Source organism: Terrapene carolina, unplaced genomic scaffold, assembly GCF_002925995.2.
Source record: "Terrapene carolina triunguis isolate 2854851 unplaced genomic scaffold, T_m_triunguis-2.0 Scaffold85, whole genome shotgun sequence".
NCBI lineage: Eukaryota > Metazoa > Chordata > Testudines > Emydidae > Terrapene > Terrapene triunguis.
In genome coordinates this window covers 51,333,287-51,360,719 of record NW_020664436.1, presented here as the reverse complement: position 1 = coordinate 51,360,719, position 27,433 = coordinate 51,333,287, and positions in this window count along the sequence as shown.

Here is a 27,433-nt window from a genome sequence, read left to right as displayed (position 1 = left end):
TAGACATACCCTTAAACTCAAACAAGTACACAGCCAATATTCATAACTTCGAATACAAAAATGACACATGCATACAAATAGGATGAATATGTTCAGTAGATCATAACCTTTGCAGAGATATGTTACATGGCATATGTAGCATAAAACATATTCCAGTTATGTAATATATACATTCATAAGCATATTTCCATAAAGCATTATGGGGTGCAACGTCACAGTGTCTAACATAGATGTTAGCTCCTTGGGGCTTGGCTCCATTATTGCCAACTTTTGTGATCTTATTGGCAGTCTGATAATAGCTGATCTTTTCTTTTCTTTTTTTAAAGCCTCAGCTTCTGGAGTCATATGATTATGTGAGAATCTCATCTTTCATTTAAAAGAAAACAGTGAGTTTCTAAACCTCATGATTGCAAAGAAAAAGTTAAAAGCATGAATTCTAAAGACTCCAAATCCAGAAGGCAATTAAAAACAACTTTTAAAATCTCATGATTTTAAAATTATCTCATTTTTTAATGTCTGGTATTGGCAATACTCGATTCTGTTTTCTTCTGTGTTTTGTACTGCATTAAACTTGTACTGAGTAGTAGTAACAAACCAATAATAAAATAATAATGCAATATATAGTTATAGCACAATTATCAGACTTGCAGTATAATGTATAGTGGAGGTAGGTTTATAACAGAGGTCTTCCTAAAGCAGGTGCCTGAGTTGGTGGTCTCAGTCCATTTGCAAATAATGATCAGGGGCTTACTTCACAAAAATTACTGTCTTCAATGGCAGCCTTAGTCAAGAAAGTCCAGACTGAATAATAGCAGTAAAGAGAACAAACTCCCTTCTTGATCTCTAAAGTGATCCTTCCAAGTTAGATTTGTAGGGGAAACTAGTACTGCTCTTGCACATATTCTTTATTGATAGAGGATGGCAGTTTCTAGGGTTGTCAAGACAACACCTTTCTTGAACTCTACATTCTTTTTCAGAACAGCAGAATGTACTGTGTAGAGAGATTGTTTTAAGATTTTGTTTTTCTTCCCCAGACCATAACATTCAGAAGATTAGATTCTAGGACCTATACATCTTTGGTTTTGAGATGGATTTAATTTTTGAAGCTATCCCTTATTTCTATTATGGGCCTACTGGGAAAGTTGAGCTCCAGATCTGTATATTCCTGTTCTGGCTCATCTCTACTTTTGCTTTTCTGACAACTGAAAGTATATTTTAAGTGAAGAAACCATGATGAAAACCAGTGTTTTCAGAAACGCTTAGAATGTCTAAATGTGACGAGACAGGTTTATATAGCAGTGAATCTGCATTAAGGTATTTGGTGGGATTGAATCACTACTGAATTACTTCAGTTATATGCTCATGTAACTCTGCTGATTTTAATTTTGTTTCAGACTGGCATAAAACTGGAGTAACCCAGTGGTGAATCAGGCCCAGTGGTTTTGGTTTGTTTGCAGATATGAAATCCTTAGGAGTTACTGAATGAGTCCCTGCTGTGTTTATGAAGAGAAAATAGTTTTGATGCACTATTCAACATAATATTCTTCCATTAAACAAAGGTTGTCTCTGCCACCAGAGTCTCTGAAATGCTAAGCATCTAGAGAAGCAGGAAAAGCTGGCTTCAGCTAATTCCCCTTCCTTCTTAAAAAAATACCTCATTTATAGTCAAAGATTTATTTTCCCTGACACATGAGAAACAAAAACAAAACAAACAAAAAGGCTAACATTGTGCCAAAGGAGGAATGTGAGCAATAATAATTGCATTATTGGCTCATTAGGTGTCCGTGAACAGAAAGCAATAGAGGCTATAATTTCAAAACAGGATAGCAAGACAGTTGAAAAAACAAGGAAAAAGAAGTCCTCAGAAATATGATCTCTTTCTCTCTGGGGAAAATCTAGCAGAGAGCTACTCGGTACAAAGCTTAAGGCTCCATACGTCAAAAGGGGTGAATGACTCTTACTAGCTTTATCGTCTTGCACGTTTTCAGGTTATTATGTGATTTAACTGTTTCTACAGAAGTCAGCAAGATTCCACCACTGTCTAAAGAAACCAGAAATCAGATGAGCTTTCGCAGGCTCTTTGTTCAGCCAGGAAGGTGCTATTCCAGCAGTCAGGAAGCATTCCTCCAGCACAGCAGAGGTAGACTGCACTTTTGCCAGCATGGTTTTTTTTCCACAGATGCACTAAGCAACATTATGGAGGCAAAGAAACCCCTTGGCTAAACTCTGACGCTTTCATTTACATTGACAATACAGCTACAACGAAAATGTTAATGCAACTTTGGTCACCCTAGATTTAGTCACTTAGGCCCAGATACGCAAAGTATTTAGGTGCCTAACTTCCACTGAAATACCTTTGAGGATCTGGGCTCTAGTGTTTGTATGAGGCTTTGTGGAGCCTCGGGCAGACATCCATCACATTTGGTGATCAGCAGGAAAGATCTGGAAGTTTCTTCTGGGATGACTGCATGGGGAAGTCCTCCTCTTTTCTCCGCCTTTGGGGTGGCTTTCTTTAATTTGGAATCCATAAAAGTACTCCAGGCTATCATGTGCCCCCACGTCTGCATAGAACTATGGTGGCCTGGATTGCAACCTGTATCACAGTAGTCCTTGCTTTGATTAACCCTTCACTCATTCTGTTTTTTAACCCTTAACTTACAGAATTCACTTACAATAAATACACATCCTTAGGTTCTATAGCCTTCACATGCAAAAGTGTAACATTCACATGATAGTTCACCTTCAGCAGATGTGTTTTCAAAGGAAAGCCCTGAGAGAATCAGCAGAACAATTCTAACCTCCAATACAGGAAGACTGCGGGGAAAGTACGGTGGATTTTTGAAGCAAACAGCCAACCCTCAAAACTGACTTCAGCGGAGCTAAGCTGATTTACACTAGCTGGCCCTCTGCATAGGGCTGAATTTCACCCTCAGTTTATATTTCATTGGTATTCTTAGCATAAGAGCCTCTCTGTAGCATTATAATAAATCCTTTTATTGAAACCTAGGACATTCCAAATTTCTTAAAAGCTCCCACACTTGTTCAAAACTCAAGAAGATTCCAACTAAGAAATATCCAGGACTCTCACCTTTCACTGACTCATTTTTCTGTTAGATGCCAACTGTCAGTCAGACTGACATACAGGACTAGGGAACAAGGTTCCCTACCAGCACACATAAGGAAATAGCCATTGACTCTTTTGTACCATTTCTGTGCATAAATAGAAGACTTCAGTCTTCAGGGCTGTCAGTCAGTGACTTTCTGAAACTCTACACATACAACCTGCAGGCCAAAGTAATGCTTCAGCGCTTAAGGGGATTCATATTGAGATCTAAATTCTCACTAACACAGACTGTGCATGTGTTTCAATATAGGGGTTTGGTTCAGCCTGTCACAGAGATAGGAGTCAGCTATGAAATGAAGATCCAGGTCTGGATTCAGATTCCAAACCCTCCAAAGTTTGGCTGTTTCTGACCTGTCTCTAGTATTTATAGTGTGTGCACACTCACACATACACACACACACACCTCTACCCCTTTTGCATAGTCAAGCACCAAAAGTAAAGATATTCCAGTATTAAGGCGGTTGGTACAACTTTAATTCAGCCCCCTCTAGTGCACATGCATTATGGTACAGTCTTCAATTACATGATCACATACCATTTTTTTCCACAGGAGGAAGCCTGCTTCATTCAGTACACGGGGTGGATGGTGTTCACTTAATGAGCAGCTATTGAATATTTCGTTTTCTCGTCATTGTTCAATGTGTAGTCCCAGGCCTTATCTAATATGTACTCTCCAAACCCTGCACTGATGCCAGAATTATTACTTTCCTCAGGGGCTTTTCTATGGAGTGCATCACTATAGCACCTGGGTGCTTTGCTACAATTAATAAATTTAATTTTACAACACCCCTATTCAGATGGGGAACTGAGGCACAGAGAAATTAAGGTAAAATGTATCCACTAATTTTCGGTGCCCGATTTGAGATGCCTAGTTCCTTATTTTTCACAATCCTTACAATTTATGGCACTTTATATGCTCAAAGCACAGCTCTTGTGAGTATACAGGGTCCCAAGTCAGACATGCAGGAAATGATGAACACACAGTCAGTGACCAGGTGTGAAAAGTGTGGTTTAAATGACTTGCCCAGCACCACACAGGAACTGTGTGGCAAAGGCAGGGATGGAAGGGAATGTGCTCACTCTTCTGCCTGTTCACCCCAAAGTTTGACCCCTTCTTAGCCAAGCCCTGCAACCTGTCCTCATCCCAGTTATGCCTCTTCCCCATCCCTGGCTCCTCATCCCAGTCCTGTTCTCTACTAACCAGTCTCAGACTCCACTCCTCAGGTTTCTCATCCCAGTCTTCTTGGTCAGCAAGTTCTAACTTCACCCATCTGGACTCCCTGTCCCAGTCTCCACCCACTCTAATTCTCAGTCCCAGTTTCCCTTTCTCCCTCCGCTAGCCCCCAATCCCAGTCTCCTCATTCCAGGCTCCTTGTTGTAATCTACTCCCACCCCCAGCAGGCCCCAATCGTGTGCCCTCTGCATTAAAAAAAATCAGGCAGCTTCTTCCTCCACGCTGCTTTGGCCCAGTAGAGAGGTCATTGAAAGCACAGGAGAGAGAGGCTCCCTGCTGTTAGTTCAGGTGCCAAGACCCAAATCTGGCATACCCCACAACATGTTCAGTGTGGACAGAGTTGTTAGGGAATTTAACTGCTAGTCTCTAGTTCACTTTTTCAAAGGCTTATAACCTGGCCAAATTTGGGTGGTTTTTCATGGGGATAGCAGAAGGCACATCCCTGACACAAAGGCCATCCCCTTGCCAAATTTCAAGTCCACGCTCCAAAGCTTGGAGTAGAGCTTTTCAACACGGCCAAAACAATGTATTTTTCTGTAGCCACCCTTAGAAGTGACTGGATGATTTTGGCTGGAATTATATGTATCAGCTCGAAGCAGACATCCAGCATGGAAAATTTCAGCCCAAATGGTTAAAGTTTGGCAAAGCCATAAGCAGCTGAAATGGGAAATGTCAGGCAACTTTAATAATAGGCAGGGCTACCAGCATCTTCTATAATAAATATTTGTTCCTCATTCATTATTTTATACACAATTATAACCCCCCATCTCCTCCACTTTTCATACTCAGTCTTCTTACTACAGTAAAGATATCAAGGAGCATATAACATGAATTTTCCAATCCTTTTACTTTGGTAGAAGCCCAGCAGGCTCAGACAGATCTACAAGAAAATTTCTTAGGAGAGCCGAGGATATGCAGGCCTCTCAAGATTACTTCATGCAGTGACGCGTTAAGCATTAATAATTTATTTACTTTGTTTATTTATTTGTAATGTAGAAGCACCCAGGAGCCCCAGGCATCAATGCCCCACTGTGCGTTGATCTGTATATCCAAATTTTGGCTGGAAGGAGTCCAAGAACAAAGAGAGTTTAGACCTACAGCTCCATTCATGTGTATTGAAAGGGCACAACTGGAGAAAAGTGGGTCCAGATAGTGGGGATTTAGATAGGAATGTAGTCTTATAATGGAAGTATCGGGCAACCTTAATAGCAGTGCTACCAGCCCCACCTATAATATACCGTACACACATCCAACTCCAAAGGGTTAAGAGCTTGATTTTTTCCAGCAGTGCTAAACATCTTCAGCTCTCATTTGATTTCATTTCAAGTTGTGGGTGCGTAAACTTCTGAAAAGTCAGGTCCTTAGACTGCTGCCCTCCCTGCTTTGCTGATGCTGTGGAATACAGACCTCAGCTATGAATAGTTAGCACTGTTATACCTACAGGCTTCAGCCAGGAATGCTACATGTGAGGACAAGGGGAACAGGAACAGAAAGTCCTTGACAGGTACTAAAACTTAATGAGCTTCCAGTGCATTGGCAAGTTGGTAAATACAAAGTCAGACCAATGAACAAATAGCTGTAGAAAGTTTCCAATGCAGAAAGTTTATAAGACAATTATTTACATTGTCTGGATGGCTTTAATTACAGGACAATTCAGACTGGCGGTATAAGCATTCCCCAGGGGTAAATTAATCAGTCACCCTGCCAACTTGCATATTTTCCATTGCTGCACTGAGGCAAATCAGCTGTGGCTATCATGAGACTGACATGACAAGCTCCAACTTTTGTCAATTGTAGAGACTGCCAGTTATGTCTTTAATTTCATCCTGACCATCTCTAGTAAACTAATGAGAAAGTTCCATTCCATACCTCAGCATGATAGTGAATAAAACTCTTTCCAGATTACAGGGATATCCTCCTCATTCCATGTTGTAAGAGAGCTACAGTAGAGATACCAAAAGGAGACTGTAACCACCAGTATTTATGAAACCTGCAATTATATTACCGGTCTACCAAACCAATGGAATCTAGAGACCACTTTCTCAGCCTACTCCTAATATAATAATTACTTATTACACTTGGTTGTATTTTTTTCATGTTGTAATTAAACTGTACTACCTAGTTGTGAACTGATTTACAATGGGACAGATTCCTCCTCAGTGTAAATCCACTGAAGTTAGTAGGGTTACACCAGTGATAAATGTGGCCTAGACCATTTTAAATCACTCTTTCTTTTTAGTTTTTCAGCCTGATGGTCAGCTAGTGTAACTCAACATGGCTCCTTTGGCTTCAACCAATGAACATAGATTTCAGTGGAGCCATAGAGAATTAAACTAGTTGAGAATCTGGCCCTTTTTATATAACTATCACAAACCCTTGTATGACAAGTAAAATTAATAAATAAATGTATTCAATAATAATCTCTGGTTCTGAACACTTCTCAGAATGGAGCACAGTCCCCCTCAGACTGGCACCAGCACCTGCTGAGTTGCGATGCAGTGACACAGACTGCTGTCCTGGGGAGAGAGACTGCCAACCAGAGGGCAGCTCGACTTGGGGTACGGGCTCTGAATCCACCTGAAGGAGCAGTTGGAAAACACTGTTAGAGAAGAAGAGGCTTCATGCTGAGTTAGTGGATGAACTAGAGCCTCGGTAGGTGGTGAGGGGATAAGTTAGAAGAAGAACAGGAGAATAAAAGTAGGGGACTGGGAAGTGAGAAGGAGGAAAGAAGGAAAATAGGAAAGGAGAAGCAGAAAAAAGAACAGACATGGGTATATGAGCAGGCACTCTTAGAGAAGGAAAATAGCGGGAAATTAAATCTACAGGCATACCGGAGAGAGAGCAAGGGAAAAGAAAACTGAAAGGAAATAGGTGAAAAAGGGACTTGATCAAAAAGTGGTGTGAGATGAAAACAGATCCCAGAATCAGTAACAGAGATGTCCACCCACAAAGGACCTACAGTGTATGAACAGAGAGAATGACTCTCTGAACATATAGTGACGGAATACAGTTCAAAGGTGCCTAATGGACAAGTGAGGGCTCAGTAGGTGAAGAAACCCCACTTGAGGATAAACTCAGTGCAAAGAGGTACAGCCACAGGAACACCCAATCTCAGCACATGTTTACACTTACCTCCGGAGCAATCGATCCAGCGGGGGTCAATTTATTGTGTCTAGTGAAGATGCGATAAATCGACCGCCAAGCGCTCTCCTGTCGATTCCAGTACTCCACCGGAGCAAGAAACGTAGGCGGAGTTGACGGGGGAGCGTCAGCAGTTAACCTACCACAGTGAAGACACCACAGTGAGTAGCTCTAAGTACGTCGACTTCAACTACTCTATTTTCGTTGCTAAAGTTGTGTAACTTAGACCGACTTAGCTTCTCTGTCCCCCCTCCCCCTCCCCCAAGTGTAGATCAGGTCTAAGGAGCACTTCAAGCCGAAGAGAAGCAAAGAACAGGACAGCAAGAGTGGAGCTGGATTTACAGCCAAAGAGACAAAAAATTTATTCTTCTCTGAAGTGATACAGTATATTGTAGAGTAATCTCTTTTGTTCTTGTTAATAACAATGCATTTGGTAGTAAAGGCACAACATGTACAAGCTCACAAATGTTAATAAGTTGGTAACCTATAGTTTATTATTATAAGTAGTAAGTCTTTGGTAATGTTCTATATTATTTATGGTCCTGGTACAATTTTGGGGTTTCCCTTCCAAAGTTCTAAACAATCAAAAGTATCCCTTTTGTCTTGGTTTGCCTCTGCTTCTCCTTACCATAACCATAGCCTAGCTGGTCATCACCGGCCTAAAATAGAAATTTGTTAGGGTGGGTTTATGACAAGCTAAATTTTAAAACTACCTAAAATAATTTCTAAAGTAGAAACAAAAACTGATGGAAAACGGGAATAAAGCTAATCCCCATTGTAGTGAGCAGTGAGTGCTTTAGCTAAGAAAAGGTGATAATGGTGCATAAATCACAGTAAACTGAAAATGTAATAGCCATTTTAAAAAGAAAATTACATTATTTCAAAAGGTCTATGAGTTAGTACTTCAGCAAAATGAAAGATTAAATTATTATTTGCCTTATTCAAGTGCCGTCTAGTATAGCTAGATAATCCAACCCCATATCTATGTATACTTGTGTTATTAACTGAAATACCAGCTAATTATCAGATAAAATAGGTTTTTTTTGTTGTTGCTAGTTTTAGGTTAAGGTTGCTATTTAACATTGAAGTTGAAATATATGTGTGCTGAGAAATGAGAAAACACTAAGCATTTAAAAGTGTGCAAAGGAACAGTTAAGAAAAGACAGATACATTGTCAAATATCCTTATGGTAACTACAATATCCTAAAACCATAGAAACGTACACTACTGCATGAAAAGTTTGTGTATGTTAATTTCCTTTTATTTTAAAACCTAAAATTTGAAAATGTGGGCTTCCTTCTCTGATTAGCTCTTTTTCTTTGTGTGGAATTTAGGTAAACATGAGATCAGTGGGTTCCATCTCTTCTCATCTAGGGCAGATTATATGCTCTGTGTTGTGCAGATCAGACTAGATGATCGTAATAGTCCCTTCTGGCCTTAAAAAATCTATGAATCTCTCTTAGCTGAGTTCTGTAGTGGAGCTTTCAGACAGGAAGATATTCAGGGCCAGATTCTCTGTGGCAGCTGAGCTCCACTAAGATCTCCACCAACAAGAGAAAGAAGGGGTCATCAGGCAGCTGGTTACAGCTCCCTAATCCTGATGGTCAGTAGCCAGCTGTGGCAAGAGTTAGAGAAACTCAGGGGCTATTCTTACCACCCCTTACATGCTTCCTCCCTCCCCTGACATATTATTTACTCCAGGGAAAGGGGTGGAAGGAGCCACCTCTGCCAGCTTTGTGCACCACAGGCTGCTGGCCATTTATGGCCCAATTCTGGTTCCAGTGTATCATCTGAGTGACACAAAGAGGCCAGATTTCTGTCTGCTTGATACATCACATACTATTAATGAATGAATTACAATCAAGTACAAAAATTTAATCAGCATATTTAAATCAGGACAATAACATACCATGATCAGCAATGGCCAACAGATGTATACACTTTCAGTGGCTAACATGAAGATACATGACATTGATGGCCTAATCTGTACCATGCTATAGAGAAAAGAACGAGGAGTACTTGTGGCACCTTAGAAACTAACACATTTATTTGGGCATAAGCTTTCGTGGGCTAAAACCCACATCATCAGATGCATGGAGTGGAAAATACAGTAGGAAGAGAACATGAAAAGATGTGGGTTGCCTCACCAACTCTAATGAGACAAATCAATTAAAGTGGGCTATTATCAGCAGGAGGAAAAATCACTTTTGTAGTGGTAATCAGGATGGCCCATTTCAAACAGTTGACAAGAAGGTGTGAGTAACAGTAGGGGGGGGGGAATAAGCATGAGGAAATAGTTTTTAGTTTGTGTAATGACCCATCCACTCACAGTCTTTATTCAGGCCTAATTTGATGATGTCCAGGTTGCAAATTAATTCCAGTTCTGCAGTTTCTCGTTGGAGTCTGTTTTTGAAGTATTTTGTTGAAGAATTGCCACTTGTAGGTCTGTAATAGAGTGTCCAGGGAGGTTGAAGTGTTCTCCATCTGGTTTTTGAATGTTATAATTCTTGACGTTTGATTTGTGTCCATTTATTCTTTTGTGTAGAGACTGTCTGGTTTGGCCAATGTACATGGCAGAGGGGAATTGCTGGCACATGATGGCATATATCACATTGGTAGATGTGCAGGTGAACGAGCCCCTGATGGTGTGGCTGATGTGATTAGGTCCTATGATGGTGTCCCTTGAATAGATATGTGGACAGAGTTGGCAACGGAGTTTGTTGCAAGGATAGGTTCCTGGGTTAGTGTTTTTGTTGTGGTTGCTGGTTAATATTTGCTTCAGGTTGGGGGGCTGTCTGTAAGCGAGGACTGGCCTGTCTCCCAAGGTCTGTGAGAGTGAGGGATCGTCTTTCAGGATAGGTTGTAGATCCTTGATGATGTGCTGGAGAGGTCTTAGTTGGGGGCTGAAGGTGACGGCTAGTGGCGTTCTGTTACTTTCTTTGTTGGGTCTGTCCTGTAGTAGGTGACTTCTGGGTACTCTTCTGGCTCTGTCAATCTGTTTCTTCACTTCAGCAGGTGGGTATTGTAGTTGTAAGAACGCTTGATAGAGATCCTGTAGGTTTTTGTCTCTGTCTGAGGGATTGGAGCAAATGCGGTTGTATCTTAGAGCTTGGCTGTAGACAATGGATCGTGTGATGTGGTCTGGATAAAAGCTGGAGGCATGTAGGTAAGTATAGCAGTCAGTAGGTTTCTGGTATAGGGTGGTGTTTATGTGACCATCGCTTATTTGCACTGTAGTGTCCAGGAAGTGGATCTCTTGTGTGGACTGGTCCAGGCTGAGGTTGATGGTAGGATGGAAATTGTTGAAATCCTGGTGGAATTCCTCAAGGGCTTCTTTTCCATGGGTCCAGATGATGAAGATGTTATCAAGGTTGCACAAGTAGAATAGGGGCGTTAGGGGACGAGAGCTGAGGAAGCGTTGTTTTAAGTCAGCCATAAAAATGTTGGCATACTGTGGGGCCATGCGGGTACCCATAGCAGTGCTATAGAGAGAAGCTCAGAGGTCCTGTACTCACTGCAGTGGTTCTCTGATTCCCATAGCATAATATTTAGATGGACAATGTAACTGTTAATGTCATTTTTCCTAGATATTTATAATGTGCGGCCCCATCCATTTATGGCTTCCTATGGTCTGGAAGGCAGTGGAGCTAATGTGCAGAAAGGCTGAAGATATAGGAAAGGGAATGGAAGGGATTCTTCAACAGTCATGCACTGTGAAAGTGAGCTCCTGAAGCTACCTCACATATCAGTGTGGAGGGACAGGGAAGAGATAGGGAAGGTATGCAAGCGTATTCCGTTTATCTACAATGCAGATCCCCTGCCAACCTACACACACAGATACAGGGTGCTTGGCAATCACAATGGAGGAAACTGAAATTACAGAAAATGTTTAGTGTGCTAAAGAAACATTGAATTTCTACCATTCTTTTTCTTTTGCCCTTCAATTCATATTTTTGTACCACCTACAGACAGAGGCCTGGCAGATGAAGAGGAGTGAAATTATCCATTTACCTCTTCCTTGGGTTTAAAACCTAGGTATGCGGTAGCTAATCTTAGCCAATACTTCATCTGCCAAGTGTAACCTATTTTTAAATTCACAAACTACCCACAGACTTTTACATTGACATAAATATTCGTTATTTCTAATGGTTTGAACATTTTATGCAGACACGTTTCTATGGGAGGTTCACAAGCCATTCATCGCTATAATTCATGGTGTGTGATTGCCCCCTCCCCAAGTCACATGCTATTGTTTCTGCTGCATGATTAGATGTCTGAAATTGTATAAACAGGATTAGCACTCTTTGTGTTAAATAGCATATTCTTGTATTTCCCCATGAGTACCCTTATTCACATATGAATATGGCTGTTTGTGTGACGATTGTACTTAGACCGTAAACGCTTGGGACAGGGACCATCTTTTAGTTCTGTGTTTGTACAGCACCTAGCACAGTAGAGGTCTCATCCTGACAGGGACTTTTAGGTGCAACTGCAATACAAATAAACAAATAATAATAATATGAATAAAATAAAATAAAATAAAATAATAAATGCAAAGAAAAGCCCACTCACAGAAGTGTTCATGGAGAAGCGGGAAAACAAGGGGTAAGTAACATTATTGAACTTTAAAGCAAACGAGTATCACAAAAGATATTTGTCAAGGTTTGCGCAATTCATCCAGCTCTCGCACTCAGCGAGACTTAGCCCCGGTCTACACTACAAACTTAGGCGGTATAATTACGTCGCTCAGATAGGTATACCGACATAGGTATACCGACTTATTTATGTCAATGGGAGAGTTTCTCCTGCCAACATAGCTACTGCCTCTCAGGGAGGTGAAGTCCCTACACTGACTGGAGAAACTATTCTGTCGGCGTAAGTAGAGTCTTCACTAAGCACTACAAGGGGGTAGCCATGCTGCTACAACACTGTAAGTGTAGACAAACCCTAAGTCAAGTTTTAGTCAAACTGCTTGTGATTACAGTTAATTTGCTCACCATAGCGCCTTCCACATTATGGGTGTGATCTATGGTCCTAGTCCTAGGCAAATATTTCATTGACTTCAATAGGCCATTTGCCTGAGCAAGGATTGCAGTTTGGGGAACTCTGTTTGCACAATAGCTTTCTCCATGGTGGTCTCTCCTACTGGTATGTAATTCCACCCAAGACCTGGTCCACTCTAGAAAGTTTTATTGGCATAGCTATGTTGATCGGGAGTGTGAAAAAATCATCCCCCTAACCAACATAGTTGTGCTGGTAAAAGCCCTACGGTAGAAGCAGTTTTGGACTCTTTTGCCAGTGCAGATTATTCAGTTTGGGGAACTGGTTGAAGCTATATCAGCAAAAGAACTCTTTTTGCAGATAGAAACTGCATCTCCACCAGTGGGATTTGCCAGCATAGTTCCACCTGTATAGATATACTGGCAAACCCTTTTAGGTGTAGACAGGGCCCAAAGCAGATCTGTACATATTCATCAAATCAGTCCCATCTCATACAGAATAAAGGACTATTATTGTTGGATTATGCCAAGTATCAGGGGGGTAGCCGTGTTAGTCTGTATCCACAAAAACAACGAGGAGTCTGGTGGCACCTCAAAGACTAACAGATTTATTTGCGAATAAACTTTCGTGGGTAAAAAAAACCCCATTTCTTTGGGGATTTTTACCCATGAAAGCTTATGCTCAAATAAATCTGTTAGTCTTTAAGGTGCCACTGGACTCCTCATTTTTATTGTTGGATTATGTAAACTGAAATAAAAGAAGAGTGTTTTGCCAGTTGCTTTAGTTGAACCATGAAATAAAATGAATAAAAGTAAAATAATAAGATAATATATAATACACTGGATAAAAAGCCCAGTCAGAATCTTTCTGGTAAATGTTCCAAGTACTAAGATATTTTTCAGAATTAAAGTTATAAAGAACTAGAAATAGAGTCACTTGGAGTAAATCTTAATTTTGCTAAGGGGTTCTTGGCAGAACTAGAACAAACTGATGGTCACATAATATTTTTTTTTTCATAGTTTGCTTTGTCATTCTCTAAACCTTTAGCATAAAGTCAATTTAATTTGATTTCTCCAAATGCAAAATAGCATAATTATTTCATGGTGGAAATGGATTAAATTGGTTTGGAGAAAAAAATCCATATCACGAATGTAATTTTCTTGTACATAAGCAGGTATGTAATAGAGATTATACACAAGTATAAAATACACTGTTTAATCACTTATTTAATTAAGGAGGGGGGGGGAATCCCCACTTTTTGCCATCTGTGAATGCTGCCAGTACAGTCTATGTTGTTGATTTCCCTCTTTTAAATGTCAGAATCCTCATTCCACAGTAGCAACCACTGCTTTCTGATGCCTTTTCATGTAGCCATTCATGGAACACTTCAGTCTTCAATCCCAAAAGGAAACACAACACACTAGGACACAAGCACCAATTAACTGCAGGTGAGAGTGGGAGTGGATTGGGGGAGAAGAGAATCTTGAAGTGGGCTTAATTTAGAATCAATGAGGCTTAAAAACCCAGCAATTAGGTTTTCAGTTTGCCTTCTCAAGCAAGGGACAATGAAGGTATGAAGTTTTTACAACAGAATTGAGAAAAGACTCCCTCCCTTTTTCCTTACCCTATGTCCAAATGGCAGGACACATCTGCAGCAGGAGAAAGCCTTCAATGGCCTCTGTGTGATATAGGTAGTATATCCCTTTCTAAAATTGCTACTGCCATGACCTGCTATTTGCCAATGTTTATAAATGGAAGTCATGTGCTGTATATTTCTTTTTCTCCCTGTACTTAAGTGACCTAGACGTTAGTATTGGGATCCCAAATATTAAGGGAAAACCCAGCCAACTAGTTCACTGTCTCTTTAACGCACTGGGCTGCTCTCTGTTCTGGTCAGTTTACAAAGATAAAGACTGAGGCTAGGTCTACACTACCCGCCTGAATCGGCGGGTAGAAATCGACCTCTCGGGGATCGAATTATTGCATCTCGTCGGGACGGGACAATCAATCCCCGAATCGACGCTCTTCCTCCACCAGCGGAGGTGGGAGTAAGCGCCGTCGACGGGAAGCCGCGGAGGTCGATTTTGCCACCGTCCTTACAGCGGGGTAAGTCGGCTGTGATACGTCCAATTCAGCTACGCTATTCACGTAGCTGAATTTGCGTATCTTAAATCGACCCTCCCCCCCCCCGTAGTGAAGACCTGCCCTAAGACTTTCCTTAGCCTGATGCACCAGGTAGAGCTCATTGCCAAATATAGGTAGGCTCATTTCAGTGGAGGGATAATCAAAGCAAAAGGAGAATAAGCAGTTTTACCTGGGAGTGAGAAGTTTTAATCTCTGGTTACCAGTCTATCTCCCAGAGTCTACAGGACCCCTAAGCCAGGCTTGGTTTGAGAATCTCTTGCTTCTTGTCCCCCTTGAGTTGGGAAAAGTAAGCACAGTTTTCTGGTATGTATATAAAACAATCCCTGTTGCAGAAACACCAGGCCACCTGTTCAGTGGCCATCAGACATGGCAGTGGCATGCTAGGCTCTATTATCTCCCTAGATTGGGGGAAGAGAGAAACAAGAGACTTTCTGTTGTCCTTTGAGTGTCTTGCCCCCAAGCTCTTCATTTGCCTGATGGAAAGAAACCCTTTCTCTCTCCAGCTGGCAGGCTGAGCAGGTTGTCTCTGGTGGGGCATGATCTTCACTTAGCCCCTTTGACAAGGAGTTAACCCCTTCCTTCCCCATCTTTGCAGGATTCTGTAAACGCTCGCCAATTCCCCCCTTCCATCCAAAGCCAGTTTTCTTCTATAAATATGCTGATGAGATTCAGATGGCTGCATTGTCAACATAGCTAACAACCATCATACAGACAATAAAAAACAAATAGATTGGTGGGCAAATTATTTGTGCAAAGGACAACTAGACAAGAGTTGCACACTTCAGATTTGTTTCTTCATGTTGTCACTTTAGAAGCCTGTAACAGAACCTTCCCAGCTGCCAGGATTTCTATCAGTTAGTTCCAGGCTATCGCTAAACACTACAAATAAATAGACACAGGAGCACCATATTATGTTTGATGTTTCCATGGTGAATTGACATTGTAAAGTGCCTCTGACTACCTCCTGTTGTTTATGTGACCCACCCTGCTTCATTCTAGTATATATTACATTGTGCTAACCAGTTGGGATATAAATACTTCAGAAAGGAAAGTGTATCCAATGGAACTTTAAGCTTGCATGGCGAAAAGTGCTCTCAAGGGGAGGAAAGGACACACAAATCCCCCCTGCTCAGGGGAGGGATTTACAGCAACATTAGTTTCAACTTGCTTAGTCACTGCTGGGCAAAAAGCCACATTTTTGTAGTTGGTGTGGCGACTTTTCCAAATAGGAAACCAGAAAAATAAAATCAGCTGAAGCATTAGTCTTTTCCATGTGATCACTGCTTGACAAACCCTTCTGCAGTTCAATTATAAACTACAGTAGAGTACATAGGGAAAAAAACCATTTAGCAAAGACATGAATCTAGACTTCACATAACAAGAACACTTTGAAACAAACATTGGTCAAATCAGAGTCCTCGATATAAGCAGACATTCTAATGTTTTGTTGAGTTAATTGTACTACATAACTTCCAGTCCAAAAATTGCCAATCCTGGCCCTTTTCATGAACTCCTGTGCAATATCAGTAGGAACATGTAATTGATTGATGCTGAATAACTACAGTTATGATATGAACTTGTAGTCCTCCAAAAGTGTGGTACTATTATTTTACTTTAAAGAGAGAGAGAGAAAGAGTACATTAGCTAACAAGATTAGGGATCCAACGGCACAAAACAATTCGAACAATACATTTTTGACAACATTCAAGTTGGTATGCCTTGTCAACTAAAAAGAGATGTCAAAAAATCTAATCAGGCACTGTAGTAAAAAAAAAATGATATTTCACAAATATTAAGAGGAATTTTTTCATTAAAAGTTCTTCTAGGTTAGCAAGGGAGACAGCTGTTGAGAACCATCAGCAGAACTGGTTGAAAATTTTCTGATGGAAAAGCTTTTCATTGGAAAATGCTGAATTGACAAAATCAAACTATTTCATGGGAATATATTGGGTTTTTCAAAAATTTCAATTAAAAATTCTCTAAAGATTTTATTTCAATAAGGGTGAAGTATTTCTATTTTACTTTATCATTTTGACTTATATAATTTAAATGTCAAAACAATAAAGAAAAAATGAAGCTCTTTGATCTTATTGAAACAAAACATTTTGATATTATTGAGTCAAAAAGGTTGACAAAATCAATACTCACAAAACATTTCAATTTTGAAATCATCATTTTGCAGATAAGTTCCTGTGAAACATTTCAATATTTTCCCAAATTAATTTTTTTGGAATTTTTGTTTTAAGAGAAATTTTGACCTTTTGTTCTGATTTGGGATGAAAGGAAATTTTAAAATGTTGAAATTTCTCATGGAACAGAAATTCTGAGTTTCAGCCATCTCTAATTAACTGGAGGACAGGGTATGTTTGTCACCCCTCTGTGAGTCTTTAGGGTCCTTGGAAGAGTAGAAGGACAGGGGAGAAAATGTTTCCAATACTGTTAGTACACTATGCTATTCAAAGAGTAGCACCTAACAGTGGATGATATGGTTGAGATTTCAAAGCTGACTAATGGATTTAGCTACAGGTTGTGTGGTAAAATTCTCTACAGCTTTGAAAATCTCACCCTATATTATATATTCAAACATCTTGCACGGAGTTAAAAAATAACAAATAATTAGCATATAATCACACTAACTACTCTGCTAATCCTTGTCTCAGAAACTTTCTGTTTAAGAAGACAGCTACACTGATCCTTCTGGAAGAGCACACCAGCATAAGTACGTCAGCTCCAGAATGTGCAAACCATGCACCTGGTCAGCTGCTACAGTACCAATCCTCTTACCAGTAACACAAATACATTAAAGATAAAAATAGGAAATTCTCAAACATCTTTTGTTTATTGGCTATGACTATTGCTAGCTTCATAGTATGCCATTTACTTTAGGTTCTAAGAACTGTTGGGTGGAGACCTAGCTAAATGACGAGCCAATTATGCACACAAGTTTTGCGCAAAAATTTTTGAACAGTGAACACAAATCAGATATTTGCACACATACAGAAGAAACATTGATATATCAAAATAATATGAAAGATACAAAGCATAAAACATAAAAATTGACTGGTTGCTGTTCCCAAAAATCATATTTCTATCCAAACCTTCTGTAACTCACCAAATTATGCTAAATTGATTTAAACTATGGTTAATCCAGTGGGGCTTTGCACCAGTTTAACTAGATTGATTTAAACTCAATTTAGTTAAACCACTACATCTTTTCTAGGGTAGACAAGGCCGTATAGTAGCTTCCTCAAAATATCCCAGTAGTACAGTTCTGCAGCATGCTTTCTGCAACAGGATCTACAGAGGGCATGCTGCAGGGTCAGGAGTGTGATGATCACCCTACTTTGTATGTACGCTTCCTGAGCCAGCAATAGTCTCTCTGCACAGCCCCACTTTGCAAGTTATTTGCATTCTAATAGAAATAGACTGTCTGAAAGTGCTATGCTTCAGACTGCATTTTCCAAAGGTATAAACTAATGCTGTTTTTGCTGCATATCTGTGAATTCATTTACAGATCCACTTGTGTTTATGTCTAGACCCCCACCAGATTTTGGTCCAAAACCTTTGGACAAAATTCCTCTCTGTTCTAAAACTGACAGAAATCAACAGGATTATACCAGGACTGAATTTAGCCCTTCATGCTAAACAGTTATAAATCAAACAATAGCTGTTCATACTTTAATGGAATTCCTAGAAAAGAAGCTTTTCAAAAGAGGGTTAAGACTAAGTTTATAAAACTTAACTATGTACCTAATCTGTCTGGGAAAATTCTTACCTCACTTTGCACATTCTTAAGGCTACCTCCAACAGCAATGCTGAACAAGCAATTTTTAAATTTAAAACAAATAATTGCATATATATCAAAATAACACTGTTTATTTAACACTGAGGCGGTCATGTGTACTGGCAAAATTCCACCCAGGAAATTCCATTGCCAAATCTCACAGACCCTAAGTAACCCCCTCTACCAAGAATGTGGGTGCTTTAATGGTAATAAATAGAGGATAAGGAAATTGGTTTTTCATCAGAAAGACACAAGGTCAAATCCTGAGCTGGTGAAAATTATTATAGCTTCATGGAGCTGTGGTAATTTACACCAGTTGAGGATCTGCTTCATAGGGTCTGATTCTGCGGTTATTTATTTTGGTTTTACATCAGCATGACTCTATTGATTTCAGTGGAGTTAATTCTGATTTACAGCAGTGTAACTGTGAGGAGAATCAGGCCGACGGTCTGCAGCTTCCCAGCACCCCCATGTGCCATGCTGGGGAAACATTCCCATATTGACTCATAGGCAAAAAACACTTAACCATCAAGCCTATTTTACACTGCAACCAACTGTTTCCCATCCAAGTAATGACCTCATCTGATGCCACTTAATTTGTGAGTGCTGATGGTATCAGAACACAGAGTAATAGGCTACAGGCTTTTATAGTCTGGCCCACTGGTAATCAACAGATGAGACCCACTGTGCTATTCATCTACATGGCCCTGCAAATTAAAGTTGTTACATAAACCCCTTTTCATGCTGCCTACATGGTGAGCCAGCGGGCTTGGGATTGGATGAATGGCAGAGAGGAGTGTAGGCAGCAGCGGCTTTGTGAGGCAGCACCTGCTCTGCAAACAGAGCCCCTTCCTCCTAGCCACCTTCAGAACTTCCCCAGTGCAGAGGCAGGGTATGGAGCAGGTGACTGAGTGTAGCTGAGCCCTTATCTGCACACATTCGGAACTCCATAGCTTTATTCTGCAGGAACTGCCCCTGCACAATTTCCTTTTGCGCATATATATCAAGGACAGGGAGTTAATTGTATATAGATCTCTGGGTTCATTTGTTGTGCTACTTACATAATTTGAAAGGGATACAGTCAACTGATTGTCCATGTAACAATGGTGCCTATCGCTCCAACTTCCAGTAGTTTCCTGTAGGGTTTCTGATGGCTCTGAAGCTATGCAAATAGCCAAACTAGCAGAACAACATGATCCAAACCCCTGAATGTGCTCCCCACCTCCTCCTCCACTTCCACTTGGCCTACTACTTTTTTAGTCAATTATGGTTCAGTAATAAGAAGTTCATCCATTTATTACAAATTCCTTGAATTTTTTTTTTAATTGAAAGCAGGACCGGCTCTAGGCACCAGCAAAGCAAGCACATGCTCATACTGCCATGGTTACATTCTATTTTTAGTGCACTGGCTTGAATAGAGCTGGTGCCAGTATATCACCTCAAGCTAGGAATCAGACCCCCAGCTCCAAGAACAGGCAGTCCTTAAGTGAAAAGCCTTGGAATTTTTTGAGTGCTTGTTTGTTTAATTGATTGATTGTTTGTTTCTTCCATGGGCTTTTCTATGGAAGCAGGGGATATATGGCCAGATTTTTTTTAAGGTATTTAGGCACCTTATTCCCCTTGAAATCAATACGGGTCAGGTCCTTTATACCGTAAACATCAATAGGAGTTAGGTGCATCAAAACCTTCAAAAATCTGGTCCTTTGTCCTCCAATTTGCAGTTTATTTGCTCTTAAGAAAAAAATTCATGAAAGAATATGGTAGAATATATTCAAGCTGCAGCACATGAAAGAAAGCAGCTATTTCTGAACAGTGGCAAATTACAAAGGTTACATCTGCTAGATGGAAACTGGATATTTTCAATCATAGATATTTCATTACTCACAATAGGATTGAACCTATACAGTTGACTCCAGCAAAACTTCCAAGAGAGGTTAAACGGCCACTTCATTCCCATTACTGCACAAAATGCTTCTTCAGGTGCTAAAATGCAGTTGAACCCTGAAAAAATAAAGGTGAGGGACAATGGAGACTGCAGTTTATTTTTCTCAATGATGCCCTGGGGAACATTTGTATAGGTTAGCGATATGGCGTAACCTAGCAGGAAAAGAGTTGGTTGACTAATATCATTTAGGGGAAAGTGTGTTTTTATACTATGTTTTTGTGTTCTCTCTCTTCAAATAACATGGCTCTTCGTGCATACTTTGATTAAATAAAAGGAACATTTATTAATAAATGTTACTACTGGTTCTGGTTTTGTCCTAGATCTTCCCAGAGAACCTAATTTTGTTATCAGAGGGATAGCCGTGTTAGTCTGATTTATTTGGGCATAAGCTTTTGTGGGTAAAAAACCCACTTCTTCAACAACAACAAAAAACACTTCATCCATGCATCTGAAGAAGTGGGGATTTTTACACATGAAAACTTATGCCCAAATAAATCTGTTAGTCTTTAAGGTGCCACCAGACTCCTCATTGTTTTTGTTATATATTTCTCACTCCATTCTGATTGCTTCTGGGATTCTTTACACCTGTTGTTACATAGGTCTTTCCCATTATATTCCATCTGGCTACTTAGAGCCAGATTCTGATATTTTCAGTCACATTAGGCCAGACTGTGAACTCCTTACTCCCATGTGTGAGCTGTCCCTCAGACAAGTCCCAGTGACTTCAGTGGGAGTGCTTGTGTAAGTCATCACTTACCAGCTGGAGTGAGGGTTCCACAAGCCAGCATACTGTATAGTATCATAGAATGTCAGGGTTGGAAGGGACCTCATCTAGTCCAACCCCCTGCTCAAAGCAGGACCAATCCCCAGACAGATTTTTGCCCCAGATCCCTAAATGGACCCCTCAAGGATTGAACTCACAACCTTGGTTTTAGCGGGCCAATGCTCAAACCACTGAGCTATCCCTCAGTACTTTGCTTCACTACAAGTCTGACTGAAGTCAGAAGGGTGTCTCACACTACAGGACTAACCAACATGAGTAAGGACACTAGAAACCGGCTCTTGGCGATTGGTCCCAAGAATGTTTGGGCCAGATTCTGTCTCCTTTACTTATTCTGGGTATATATTTGTACAGCCCCTAGCACAATGAATTGGGCCCCAATCAGAGACTCTGGAAACTACTGTAATAAAAATAATAATTTATTGCTGGGAAGTGATTCATCACAAGTTAGAAGTGTAATTCAGTTAAGTAAGCTAGGTAATTGCTGCCCTAGCCATCCACTCCAAAAACTTACTGCATTTCAAAATGTGAAACAGTTTTCTCTGCAGGCATTATATAGGGTTTGTAAAGTCAATTTGTATCTTTAAACCTAATTTGGCATCAGGCTAATGCATAAAGTTCACTCTTAGTGCCTGAAGTGCAAACACAGAGGAATAAGGCTAGTCATTCAAAAAAGGATCTGTATATTAGGCCAATGCTATGCTTTCACCATATGCTTTCAGACTAATGGGAATTAATTGATTCACCCTACACGTGCGCACAAGAACACTGGCTGTTACTAACACAAGCCCTAATGGGTTTTCTCACTGTTCAATTCTAGAGAGGAAAAATGAGAATTAGAGAGAAGGCAAAATCTAATATTTATTGGACTGGATACATTTAAACAAAGTTTTGGCTCAGAGACATTAAAAGTTGCATTGTAACTTTACAATGCTGCCCTGAGCACATCCCTCGGCCCACGCCGCTTCCCGCAGCTCCCATTGGCCTGGAATGGCGAACTGTGGCCAGTGGGAGCTGCGATCAGCTGAACCTGCGGGTGCTGCAGGTAAACAAACCATCCCAGCCCGACAGCGGATTTCCCTGATGGGCCGTGTGCCAAAGGTTGCCGATCCCTGATCTAGCCCTTCATAGCTAACATTTTAATTACATTGTATTATGTTTATTCATGTATAGGGTAATTATTCTGAACCAAAACCTTGCACTTGAAACCATCACTGTGTTTTGGAATCTAAACAGGTTCATCTAACTATTGAAAGTTGACCCATATCTTTTTCATTGGCCTAAACCAAAATGCCACATCTGAACACCCCTAAACTTTAGAGTGTTTAAAATCAGGATCCAAATCTAAAATTTGCAGCTCCAGCCCATTTCTAGTTTGAAACTGTGAAGCCTGTGTGCCAAAGGCACTTACCTAATTGCCAGGTTATGTAGAATATTCCTTCTTCTGCATTTTTCTCAGTAAATGTACAATACATTATATATTTGGTAAATTACACAATGAGATCATTATAAGTTTAATTGGAATTTTACCTCTCATTTTCTGCATGCAGTTGTAACTAGTGCTGATTGCAGGAACCTATAATCGCTTTTCTATTGGGCCAAATTTTCTCACGGTGAAATTTGGAGAAGAGAAACTCAGGCTTTTGGCTAAAGGAATATTTATACCATATTTAGCTTTTCTCTTCCTTTAATGTGAAAATGAATAGTATCAGGGGATAATGTATGGGCTATTTACAATCCATTGGAAAATACATAATTTACTAAATGTACTTCTTAGGGTGAGAACCTTTAAATTGAGTTTTGTAAATTTGGGGTTATGCTTGACGTAGGCTACTGAATCTGCTGAATTATTCAAAGCAAAAAGCTGCAAGTGGGAATAACAATAAAACTGATGTGGGACTTGAAATGTGCTTTAATTTTGTTTAAAAATAAAGGGTTTAAAAATTAAATATAGATAAGTTACACTCAGAAAAACTTTATTTCCTGTTCATTAAAACAGCAGTTTCTGATGGGTAGTTATTTAATTCTGTTAGACTGATACTAATAATTTTTTAACAGGCAATGTATGCTCACCTGGAGTGATATTAAACCAGAATCATAGAGGGGATTGTATTATCCGCTGAGCTAACAGAAATGAAATATAATAGTAAGCTACTTCCCATACCCATGTTTTAATTTCCAAATAACCAATGGACTACTTCTTTTATTTTTATTTTTTTTTTTTTTTAAGGAGGGGATTGAGGGCAGCCCAGATTCTGAAAATCCTTTCAAAGATTTGGAGAAATCAGTTTAAAATGAAAACTCATTTTCACTCTTATCTGTCCATGGCTGCTACTGCTCCATAAAATAAATGTGTTAAGTTAATAAAGTGCTCTGGGATTCTTCAGGGTGGTGGGAGGCACTATGCAAATAAGTAACTGTTATTACTGTAGCTGGGCACAGCCAAAAGAAAATCTCTAATATTCAATTAAAGCTAAATCCAGTTTGCTATTATCAAAGAATCAGATTACCTAGTGTCTGAAAAGAAACCTCTTACAAATACAAAGAAGAGATTTTTCTTGGCAGCAAATTTCTGCTTCACCTGCTATGATGAGAAAGCTGCTCAGGAACTGAAATGAAACCCAAGTATTTGCTTAGGCCCTATTTTCTTATCAGATAATATGGGCAACTCCCATTGATTGAAATGGGCTTTACTCACATCCTGTAGTACGAGAACAGGACCTCTGCATGGTAGGTTGAAGGGACAGGAAAGATCAAAAGCCAGATTTACGAACATATTGAAGGATTTCACACTGAGTCAATCCCTTCCAAGTGCAGTTCTCCCTTTCACTTTTTTTTTCTGTTTAGTTTAGTTGGAAACAATATAGTGATGATGTGAAAGAAAATGTCTTTAAAAAATAACCCCAGCTGTCCCCTACAGCTCTCCTAACCATCTACACATGCCCCAACCCCCACTACAGGAGGCGGAACAGGGCCTCCTGGAGTGTCCTGTTTGGATCTCTTCCCTCCTGAACTGCATTTGCTCATCAAATGAACTTACAAAAACAACAAAAGAAACCAAGAAAGCAAAACAACCACTCAACAAAACATAACATCATAGCATGAATGAAAAGAACAGCATTAGCCATTAGCTCCTTACCCCGTTGAGCATTGCTACTCAAAGGTGCAGGAGCTCACCGTAGAAAGCCATGGATCTCCATGCCAAGAGTAATTTGGGCATCAGGTGGGGTAGGAGCCGATGACTCTCCAACATGCCAATATGAGCTTGATGGCATGTGCATCCTTGCAAAGGGCAGTGTCAATCAAAGGATCTATTGGAATAAATCAGATTCTGAACAGACATTATATCCCATATGCATTATGTCCCTGCTCCTGGGACTTGAGTCAGGGATCTGAGGGGAAGAGACAACCATCTCTATCCATCCAAGCATTTGTAAGGAGTGCTGTGTGTGGATGTGGGGCAGTAGTGCACCTGAAATGGGCTGATCAGTGTGGACACACTGCGCTGCTACGTCTCGCACTGGCTCAACCACACAGGTGAAAGTAGCAATGATGCAGTTCTCTAGGGCAAACAAAGATCAGACCTAATTCATCTCTAGCATAACTACTCCAGTAACTTCAATGGGATGTCACCATGGATGAATTAGGCCCTTCATATTCCCTGAAAAGCTTCATTGCTTACTGATACTTTCAGTCTTTGATTATTACCTTTACATCACGCTGCATCTGCTGACAGACAACTTGATATTGCTGGCCCAGTGTCTTCATTAAAAAGACAGAGCTCAATGTTACTGCAAGGCAGACATCTAATCACAGGAAAGCCACTTCCTCAAAACTCAAGAACTAATTGGGTCACATTATGAGACTGATTTTGCAGTCTGCTTCATATGCTCTTTCTCTGAATCACTGATTCTGACATTTTATTTAATATTTCATAAAGTCTTTCAACAACTGACTGACATACAGCATGGGATCATAAATCTTTTAATAAGATATCAGTGTGTCTAGGCTTCATCATGTATTGGGTAAAAAGAGGAATGGGCTTTGTTCTTACTTTGATTTTCCCCCCTTTCTCCACACAACAAAGGGAGCAGTTGTCACACTTAAAAACTGTCCTTTTGGAGAAAAAAGGCTTGGAGAAAATGCCTGGGTTTGCCCAATTAGAGGAGTTTTACTCTTCTCAGAGCTGGTTAAAATGAAGACATCTCGTCCTGGACTAATTTTGAAAATACTTGAAAAAATATCAGTATGTGGCTACTTTCTGAGGCAAAAGCTGCACCTTTTAATACAAAATAAAATAATTATAAATTTTTCATGTTCAAAGTATTTTACAAACATTGACTAATGAGCTAATACTTTTGCACCATTACAAAAGAGTACCCTTTATATGGTAGTAGAAGACAAATAGTTATGACAACAGAGTATGTTGAGGTTATTCAGCCACAAAGAAGCAGTTTCTATGAGTACTTTACAAATACTGCTAAACTGCATCCGCCAGTGTTGGAGAAATATCTTAAAACAGACTAGTGATCCTGATTCTTTCTTTGTTTCTTTCTATGGAAGCTACCTCTCAAAATCCAGCAGGTCCAAGGGAATGGAGAGATGTGTGGGACACACAAGTGGATGGCAGCTCAACCCCATCTGTAAGAAAATCCAGCTTACCCACAGAGTTTTCTGCTGTCCAAGGAAGACAGATGACCTTTGTTGGGAATTCAATACTCTGAAGAATTGAAAGAACATTCTGCAAGGGCCAGGTGGATAACAGGAAAGTGTGCTCCTTCACAAAATATCACTCCAAGATTGGATAGGCTTCTGCATAGGTGCCGACTCCATGGGAGCTCCAGGGCTGGAGCACCCATGGAAAAAATTAGTGGGTGCTTAGCACCCACCAGCAGCCAACTTTTCCCCCTCCCTCCCAGCACCTTCTGCCCACCGCAATCAGCTGTTCCGCAGTGTGCAGGAGGTTCTGGGAGGGGAGGGAGAGGAGCGGAGATGGGGTGTGCTCGGGGGAGGGAAGAGGGGGTGGGCGGGGCGGGAAGAGGAGGTGGGGTGGGGTCTTGGGTGGAGTGGGTGAGGGGCCTGAGGCTGAGCAGGGGTTGAGCGCCCCTGGGGAAAAGAGAAAGCCGGTGCCTGTGGGCTTCTGACAGGCAAGGATCCATTGGTAATGGTTCATATCAGTACTAATGACACTGCGTGTGGGATATCTCACAAATAGCAATTGACTTCAGGGAACTCGGAAGTGTGCTGAAGAAGAAGAATGTACAAGCAATCTTCTCTGAGATCCTTTCTGTCTCATGAGCAAAGGAAGGCAGAAGATTCTGGAAGTGAATCACTGGCTAGGTAAGTGGTGTATGGTGGAGGGTTTTGGTTTTGTGGAACATTGGTCCTACTTCTCTGGGGCAGAGGGCTGCATAGTTTGGCTGGTCTCCACCTCAGTGGAGAGCGGGCCCAGTCTCCTTGGGGACAGGCTGGCTAAAGTAGTCAGGAGAGAGTTAAACTAATAGCAAAAGGGGAGGGTAAAAAGAGATAGGCTATGAGCACTCAGCACAAAATCGAGATGTTGAGAACAAAATTAATCAAGGAGCCAAAGGACACAAAGAAGAAATTCTTGAATTTCCCTATATATCAATGCTAGGAGCCTGGGTAACAAACAGGAGGAATTGGAATTTCTCATTTATGAGCATAAATTTGATCTAGTTGGAATTACTGAAACCTGGTGGGATGATTGGAATCGATGGCTATAACCTATTTAGGAAAGATTAAATGGGCAAAAGGGGCGGGGGAGTGGTACTTTATGTCAAAGATGACATTACCTGTTTCTGAGTTACTGATAACTTGAAAGAAAATTATCTTGAATGCTTATGGGTGAATGTCCTAACAGGTAAAGCATAAAATGGGGTATTGGCTGATGTCTGCTACAGACCACCGGATCACACTAGAGAACAGGATGACCACTTGTGCACCTATCTACAATTAGTAGGGGGGAAAGGGCTGTTTAGTCATGGGGGACTGACAGTACTAAAACATCCTTGGAATTTCTCATTATAGATGCCAATTTCCTAACTCAAAAAGTGTTTCATCCGACACAAGGGAATTCTATATTAGACCTTGTTCTAACATATAAAGAGGAACTGATCACAGAACTAAAAGTTAATTGTAGCTTAGGTACATGTAAGTGATCATGACTTGATCACATTTATAATGTGCAAACAGAATAAAGTCCAGACCAGTAATATATGTATTTGGTGCTTTAACAGGGCCAGTTTCACAGAGATGAA